The sequence below is a fragment of the Lathyrus oleraceus genome, chromosome 3 (genome assembly GCF_024323335.1).
Source record: "Lathyrus oleraceus cultivar Zhongwan6 chromosome 3, CAAS_Psat_ZW6_1.0, whole genome shotgun sequence".
NCBI classification, from domain to species: domain Eukaryota; kingdom Viridiplantae; phylum Streptophyta; class Magnoliopsida; order Fabales; family Fabaceae; genus Lathyrus; species Lathyrus oleraceus.
This window is the reverse complement of record NC_066581.1, coordinates 227,451,521-227,461,124: the sequence shown is the minus strand read 5'-3', so window position 1 is coordinate 227,461,124 and position 9,604 is coordinate 227,451,521. Positions and strand designations below refer to the sequence as shown.

The 9,604-nt window shown below is 37.3% G+C and overlaps 1 long non-coding RNA gene across 1 annotated transcript; it reads left to right on the top strand.

The window, feature by feature from the left end:
• Positions 1-496: 496 nt before the first annotated feature.
• On the top strand, positions 497-1,991 carry LOC127126466 (uncharacterized). Its single transcript, XR_007804990.1, has 2 exons — positions 497-981; positions 1,167-1,991. It is a non-coding gene; the product is annotated as an uncharacterized LOC127126466 (long non-coding RNA).
• Positions 1,992-9,604: the final 7,613 nt, after the last annotated feature.

Genomic DNA, 9,604 nt, shown 5'->3' with positions numbered 1-9,604 from the left:
AATTCTACTCCTAAGGCAACATGCAAATCAAGTTATTCTACACCCTATGGGTAAAATGATCATTATTCACAACATGAATCAACAAATCTAATGGTCAAAATTTAACCTAATGTCTAATCATGGTAAAATCAAATGTTAATCATATTAATCCACACAAAATCCACAATGAAATATCAAAGCCTAATGACTAAATCCTAATCACGACATGGTTAAACAACTCATGAATTAATTCTGGAAAATTAAGAAACTAAATCTAATCTAGCAATTGATTAAGCCTAATTTATAACTAACTATCTAATTAAACCTAATAAACTAACCAAACAATTAATCAACAAAAAAAAGTTAATTCCTAATATATAAAAAATCTATGAGTTAACCTAATCACAATAAAATTCATAACACAACATCAAGACCAATCAAAAAATTAGAATTAAAAATAAGTTATTTAAAGGTTAATCATGGATTTAATGGGATTAAATCATGAACATGAATGGGGGTGGGCATTGATGGATGGCTGTGGTAACGAATATCTTACTTAGCCCAAAGGCCCAAGTCTCCAGCTCAAATCCTCAAATTCGGGTTCCATGAAGAACGACAAGTCGAACAATGAATGTGGTTGTCTTCAGCAATGCCTTCAGTATCTCATCTCCTTCCAAAACTCCTAATCGGCACTAAGCTACCAGATACGGCCCACGAACTCTCAACTCGACTTCGCTTCAATCTCACGTAAATGCCAGGATAAATGAAGAATCGCTGGCGAAAAATCTTGACTCCACGACGAAGAAGACGCAGATGGATCCGTATCCTACCTCATCATTAAAATCGAATTTGGTTGAGGTTGTGCATGAAGAGAAATTGAAGGAAGGGAACACTCATCGATTTCACGTTCTGGGTTGTTGTTCTCGCTTTGCCCCGTTTGTCTTATTGTCGTACTTGTTGTTTTCGATTGAGAAGATGATGAGTAGGGCTCTCCTTTGACTCGTGAATTCTCTCTTACTCTTCTGCTATGCGCTTTTGTGTTGCTTCTGGTGTTCTATTTGAGGCTTCTCCTTGAGACATTTTTTTTGTTGTGAATTGTTGTTAGCCTCTTCTTCTTCTCTTTGTCTGTTGCAATTCCTGTGACTTTGTTGTGAAAAAATCTGATGTTAAGAAGTTCTTGAAGTCAGTTACAGGGTAGTTGCAGAATTAGAATTTGGTTGAGGCTCTCAGATGATTCGGGTGTGTAGAAGTGGTTCCAAAGCTGATGGAAACAGGGTTTTTTCGAAGAAAAGGTTCAAAGTTGTTGAGCTGGGAAACAGTTAGAGATTTTTGAAGTTTTGGATGCAGTTATAGAGTTTGTTGAGGGATTTTTGTTGTGAAATTCGATTAGAGGCGTTGTTAGAAGTTGTTAGGATCAAGTGGTTTCTTTGTAGGTTCGGGCAGAAGAGGGGTTAGAATGGGAGAAGTTGAAGGAATTGTGAAGCTTGGTTCTGGACAATTCGGTTTGTTGGTTCCATTGCCAAAAAAAAATTATAGTGAACTCAAGAGTTGTTAAGAAGTTAACGGTGGTATTCAATTAGGAGATGGTTGTGGAGAGTGAAGTTTTGAAGTGGTTCTTGAAGTTATGCAATGGCAGGTTCTTGGTGCGGGAAGGTTATTAAATTCTGCAACAAGATCTTCTAAGGGGACACATTTGTGCTTCTTTACATATTCTCTAAGTTTGTCAAGAAAGTATTCAATTATATTTTGCTCCTCTTCAAGTGTATCCTCATCATCAACTGAAAACTCACCTTTCCGCTTCTCAAATTCAAAATGCAACAGCACCCTCTTCCTTAGCCTTTTGAGCTTTGGCTTATGAATTATTATAATTTGGTTCATGTATTAATCTTGAAATCAGCTCATGAATTGCGAATTAAATGTATGGTTTTGATATTGGTTTATAATGTAAGAACTACTTGGAAGTGCAAGGCTTTGAATGGAAATTAGCTTGGCTTGTGGTTCGCTTGGAATAATGGAATGCTATGGATTTAGTTTAATGAAAATTGAATGGTATGTAACTGGAATTGAATGACTTATCTGTACACAAAAATGGAAAGTTTGAATGGTTTGTGATTGAATTAAAATAGTTTCTATGTGGGATGGGGAATTGAATTAAAATGTCTTGAGAATGGAAATTGAAATTGAAAGACGATTTGAAAAGTGACTTGTACTTATGGTTTCAATATGAATCATAGTGAACCAAGGGTGGATTATGGAGAAAATTGAAATAGTGGTTTAAGGTTTTGGAATGATGAGTTGACTTTGGTCAACTAGTTGACCAAAAAGTCAACATTTTACCAAAAATCAAGTTGTGCAAAATATCATTTTCTTTGTAATTTCTTCAAAATAATGTGTATCAACAATGTAATCAATGAATAAAATGTATTTTTAGTCAAATGTCCTAATGAAACACATGAAACTAAATGGAACAAAATGATCACTTTTTACCATGAAACAAATGGCTTAGATGCATTCTAAAACCAATTCGAATGAGATGAATGAAATGGAACCATTGGGACCAGTGGCATCCCTTGACCAAATGGACATTGAAATTGAATCAATGGGACTAGAAATGAATGAATCTTGACACACCATGGAAATAACGAATGAGATAAAGATAGAATAAAACTTGGGTCAAATGGACCATGAGACCACGAAGTCAATGAAACATGAATGCAAACATGTCTTGAATCAATCATACAACACCATAAATTAGAGTTTTGCTAGGTCAAAATCATAATGCCAAGCCATAAACAAGAACCTCAAGCCAAGTGAGAAGCCAACTCAAGTAGTGTAACAATACCATGAAGCAAAGCTAGGGTTTCCACTACCTTAACACAAACCACATGATTCACAAGCCTCCCAGATCAAGAACTAGGGTTTGGTGTGAAATGGACACCAAGATACCACCTCAAAGACCTAAAGCTCCTAGCAACTAGGGTTTTGGTGAATCCCAATCCAAAGTTAACCAACATGGCACTCGTGTACCAACTATCCATGATTAGGGTTTCAAACACAACACAAAGCTCCTCAAGCTACCCCTCGGATTATGGGCCTACCATTAGGGCTTAAGAGTCAAGTCAAAATATCCAAAGAATCAAACACAAGACCCCAAAGAAGCTTAGCCAAGAATTAGGGTTGAGATGCCCAGATGGATGTCATGATATCAACCTCAGGTGGCAATGTCCTAAAGAACCAAGCAATTAGGGTTTCATGCCATATGATGAGGAAAACCATAATCTTCAAGCAAAGCCCTTGTTTTTATCAACCATAAACATTGAACCTATGAAATTTGTTAGCAAGTATTAGTCATGAATGAATGATGCACATGAATGAGGCATGAATGGGTATTGTCATACCCCAATTTTGTCCGGGCATTTTAATTTTAATTGAATTAATTAATTAATCAAACTTTGTTTAAGTTAGTTAATTTTAATAATTTATTCTAATTATCTTGAATGTTTGATTTTAATCAAACAATTTTGGTAATTATTTTTTATTATATTAAATAAGTGATTTAATCGAATTTTAATTATTTAATTTTGTTAATAAAAAAACGTGATTGATTTCTTTCACCTTTGTAGCAATAATCATTCCCAAACCTAAACTATTCCATCAATTCATAATCACTTTCGATTTTATTCCAAACCTTTTCATCATCAATCCAAAGCCGCTTTAAATCACGAATGAATTACAATCTTCGATTCAACGTCGAAGTCATTTTTCAAACCTTTGTAAGTCGATCGCTTTTAAAGCATCGCCATCAACCTCACATAGCTTACTCTTGGGATTTCTTACAATGAGACCTATTCGGTTATTAAATAAACGATTAGATGATTTATTCACTAAAATAATTCAATTTATTCACAACCACAAATCCAAGCCTCGATCCAATGTCGAGTATTTTATTCAAAATTAATTAAAACATCTAATCACAATTAGATACCATTTCATTTGGAAATGAAAAGGGGGATGGTTTTGAGTTTTCAACTCCTCTTCTCGATTATTTGAATACAAGTTCTCTTACTCAGTTATTCAAATAGTTGTCACTCCTATCCACCTAAACACAATTAAATCAATTTATTCTCATGATAACGAAATGAAAAGGGGGATGGTTTTAAGCCTTTAACTCCTCTCCTCGATTGTTTGAATACGAGTTTTCTTACTCGGTCAGTTAGACAATCGTCGTTTCTTTACAAACCTTAAACCAAGATTAAATAAAATTATTTTCATGATAATAAGGGAGATGATTTTGAGCCTTCAACTTCTCTCCTCGATTGATTGAATACAAGTTCTCTTACTCGGTTAGTCAAACAATTGTCATTTTCCCACAAACATATAACTTAATCAAATCATTTTCACAATAATCTACGCGAAAAGGGAGATGTCTTGAGCCTTTGATTCCTCTCCTCAAATGCTTGGATACGAGTTGCCTTACTCGATTATCTGATCATTTTTCGTTTATCTAAAATACTTCAACCATACACAAACATGTTTTCTCAATCACTTAGATGAAAAAGAAAGTGGTCTAGAGTCTTCTATTCCCTTTCCCGATTATTAGGATACGAGTTGTCTTACTCGACTATCCGAGTATTCGTCATCCGTTCAAAAACACCTTAATTTTATCAAACTCTATTTACAATTAAGGATGAAAAAGGAGATGGTCTAGAGCCTTCGATTCCTCCCCTCTACTATTAGGATACGAGTTGTCTTACACGACTATCCGAGTAATCGTCATCCAACAAAAATATCTTAACACATCAAATATATCTTTTTCTCGCCCTCGTGCGATCATAACCAATCAAACAAAACGTCAAACGTATTAATCCAACTTGTCACCCTCGTGTGATCAAAAATCTTTTCAGAAAGAACACTATTTAATCATTTCTAATGCGCAGAACAAACTAGTGTTTAAGCCTCCGTCGAGAGTAGACAAGCCAATGTTTAGCCTTTAAAATGCGATCTAAACAGCTATTCGCTAAAAGACACCAACCAACTGTAGTTCCCCGAACTACGAACGCTCTGATTTCCTTATTGCACCATAAGGATACGTAGGCAGGATATTGTTGTATCTTCGCGAGCACACTAATAAAAAACCTCCCCTTTCCCTTTCTGAGGTTCCCATCAATTTCTATTTTCAATATATTTTATAACCCGAAGAAAACAAACAACCTAAGTTAACATTCAAATCGCAAAATTGAACTAAAAGGTTCCCGTTGAGTACAACGGACGTGAGGGGTGCTAATACCTTCCCCTTGCATAATCAACTCCCGAACCCGAATATGGTTGCGACGACCATTATTCAATTTCCTAAAGGTTTTATCGATATTTTCCTATTCCTTCATCAGAATAAATAAAGTTCGGTGGCGACTTTGTTCGAACCAATAATTTTTCCGCGACCATCGCGTGGAATCGTATTTTTTGAGATGCGACAGATGGCGACTCTGTTGGGGACTAGCTCCAAGCAAAAGAGAGTGAAGCCTAATTTAGTTCAGTTTCTGTATTGTGTGTTAATCTTGTTTGTTTGTTTGTTCTTTTTATTCTGTTATTATTCTGTCATAATTATTGTATTGTGATTTATTGACTATGTCTTATTTGGGGGCTCTCTAATTAGTGGTGCTTTGTGAGATAGGCTCTCCACCCGAGTCTGAGAAAAACCATAAGATTAATTTGGTGGTTGCGTAGTAGACGCCCATAAGGAGTCTTCCTTGTTGGGAAGATACGACGACCCCGCCTAGAGGAGATTCTCTTGAGATATTATTGCCCGACGAGTCTTCGTCACGACGATAGTATTCTCAAGTTGAATCAATGACTCTAGGGACCTTTTAACCCACTATATCTGGCGGTTATGTAGTATTTACCTACGAGGTTTCAGACTTGTTAGGTTAATACAAAAGCCCCAATCAGATGAGATCCCTTGGACATATTACTATCTTATCGTAATATTTCCAACCTCGATCTATGACTCTGAGAACCTTGTTAGAACCTTGGACTCGAAAGTTGTGTAGTAGAATCCCCATGGAGCCTTCCTTGTTGGGATAATACGAAGACCTCACCTAGACGAGATCTTCTAAAGGATACTATTGTCCGACGAGTCTTCGTCACGGCAGTTACGTCTTCAAGAAATATCTGTGACTCTAGGAACCTACCAACTGTAGAGCTTACCCATGGGGTTACATTAATCCGAGATACCTGTCATTTACCTGTTATTCTGATCCGTCTGAGAGCACTTTGAACCTGTGATCCTAAACATGTCACTACATTCATACATATATCATTGCATTTGCATTCATCATCATACATTTCATATCATTTTTCACCCAAAAATAAATACAAAAAAACTTATCCATCCTTCGTCCATAACCTGCAGTTGATTTCCCGATACTAATATCATACTTGAAGTAGCTCTTGAAAGATCATGGATCCGTTGGAGCAAAGTCATATTGCATTGAGAGGAGATGTGGACTCGATGAAAAATCAGCTAGACCAACTTGTGGAAGTTATGATAGTTTTAGCAAAGAAGGAAGACAACATTCAGCAGACTGCAGTTGTTGAGAATGTTATGCTAGCTACAGTAAATGGTCTTACCCAATCTCAGCTTGTGCAAACCCCAGTTGATAACTCTAATGTACAAGAACGTCATGTTGTTCAAGATTCCTCACGCCATGATGCTGTTAAGTATCACAGTTTTGCATTCTTCGTGCCAGATTCCCATGGAATAAGCCTAGTGGTTAATGCTGAACAACCACAAGATGATGAGATTGCTAAAAGATGCCGCGTGTTAGAGAAAAGTCTCAAGGCCATAGAAGGAAAAGATACTCTTGAACTGAATGCTTTAGACATGTGTTTGGTATCGGGCCTGGTTATACCCCTAAAATTCAAAGTACCAGAATTTGAGAAGTACAAAGAAGATAGCTATCCAAAGCACCATTTGGTGATGTTTTGCTGAAAAATGACCTCTCATGCCCATGATGATAAGCTAATGATACATTGTTTTCAGGATAGTTTGACTGGGGCATCATTGAGTTGGTACATGAAGTTAGAAAGGAGTCGTGTTCAATCATGGTTGGACCTAGCTAACACCTTCTTGAAGAAATATAAATATAATTTGGACATAGCTCTCGATCGCATGCAGCTGAGGGCCTTATCTAAAGAAAACAGTGAATCCTTCATAGAGTATGCCCAAAGATGGAGAGAGTTAGCGGCTCGCGTTGAACCACCACTCTTAGACAAAGAATTGATGGAATTGTTCAGGGATGCCTTACAAAGCCCTTACTTTGAAAGGATGATTAGCAGTGCAGCATCAGACTTCGCTCATTTGGTGTTAAGTGGAGAACGCATCGAGCATGGCCTTAAAAGTGGAAGAATCCAATGCGCCTTAAATAGCCAGAGCATTGAGAGCGAATCTGTTGCCAGTTCCCAAAAGGAAGAAGAGGATGAAATTAATGTCATTTGGGAAGCTCCACAAGCTTCACACCAGACATCATTCTCTCCACATGGCCAGTATCCTGCAAATCAAGGATCTCCGTAATATCAACAACGGATTCCACCACAGTAGCCATACAAGCGTCAGAATACTCCGCATCAGCATCGTCAACATGCTCAACAAAGGCCAAGGAAGCCAGAGAGACACATCGACTCGCTTCCAATGCCATACAATCAAGTACTTCCATACTTGATCAAGAAAGGGTTGATAGTGGCAAAGGAGCTAAAACCAGTAAGTCCTCCATATCCACCAGGCTTTGACGCCAATGCTCGATGTGACTTCCATGTTGAGGAACATGGGCATTCAACTGAAGACTGCAAGGTGCTCAAGATCAAGATACAAACTCTGCTTGACTCCAAGATGTTCTCATTTGCGCCTCGAGGCCTTCAAATCAACAATACTTCTTCGCCTAGCTATGCGGGTCCATCAGCCCAAACTGTGGAAGAGATATCTGAGAATAGATCTGAAGATGATTATCATGCTAGTCTCGATGAGCAGAACTACCACTACTCTGAAGGAAGCTAGCCCAATATTGAACCATACACGAGAGAGCTTCCTCTACACTGGCAATCATTTGGCTATTTCTAGCATTTCATTTGTATTTTTCTTTGCATCTTAAGTACTTATCTGCTTTCAAGTATTGTTAGTTTCCTTTAATGGTAATATTAATGAAACGATTATGCATGTTTTGAACGAATCCTTTCGTATTCACTCATCTTTTCCATTGATATAAAAAATATTACTCCCATTCACTTATCAAATTGTTTTTAGCAAAGATTGAAGGGAGGATGACGAAAACAAAATACCCATAATTGTTGATTGTATGCTTTCGAATAAAATCCTGCTGATGATGTACATGCATTATTTCAAATCCCCAAACACTGGAGAGATAAGGAGTTAATCCTTAGTCATCCATTTTGAGCCTAGAAGTATGAGTTCTTTCGGATTTACAAACCCTTATGTTTAACCCGAGGTAGGGTAGTGTTCAATTAATCTAACTACACATTCAGATTACAAGATGAAATATCCCGTCTGTGGATCAACTACATGCCATTCTTCGCACACTTCCTGAAGTGTCAAAGGAACCTAGAAAAATCCCAAGATTGATGTCGGCCGTTCTTCAATGACCGATGACTTGGCAGTCACATCCTCTAAAAAATCACCAAAGAAAAAGTCCGCTAAGTCGATACCCCCAAAGGCGACTTAGGAAAAAATTAGGGTAATCCTGGTGGACTAAAAGCTTCAAAAAGTGGTCCAGGAAAAAGTTAGGGATCATAACAAAAGTCAAAAGAGGCAACGAAAACCCTATACAAAACAAAACAAGATTCAGTGACCACCATATCAAGAATCGAAGGGGCACCGACATCCATGAAGAACAGAATAAGGTGACTGCCATTTCAAGAGACATTGAATCACCATCTTTATCCTTACACCTTTAGAAAGACGAATGTGTGTATTGAATTAACTGAGCGTAGGATTGGAGATCATCATGAAGAAGGGGTGGGTTAAAACAAAATTTGAGCCTTACATCCTTTGTATCAAAAACCATGAACCAAGCCACGTTACAACCCTTAAAAGACCTAATTGAAGTAGGGTTTATTCTGAAAGCATACTACAACAAGGTTGCGTAAACTGACTCCTAAATATTTTCTAACCACCTGTATTGGCATCATATTCTCACTGTATCTTTCACACACTAGCTAAATAAGCAATGTGTTTGAACTAATGGTTCATTCATCACACACGATCACATCACTTCAATAAATGATTTTTCAAACTTGCATGAATGTCGCATTAAAATTACCATTGATTAAATAAACAATTTTAAACTGTAAGTAAGTACTTGACATCAAGGAAACCTCAGAGAAGCAATCATAGAGGAGCTTGAACATTCGTTGGTGCTGACCCAAATCAAGACTACTTTCTAACCCTATGGATTAGGGGCATGGTATCCAATGACCATGAATTGGTCAGTCAAAAGACAAACTCCAGGTAGCAGTGGATCAAGGAGGCAAACCATTTCTAAATATTCAGTCCATTTGGGGCAAGCCTTTCAAAATCTCAATCAGGGGCAAACTACAGAAAGATTCATACACTGGG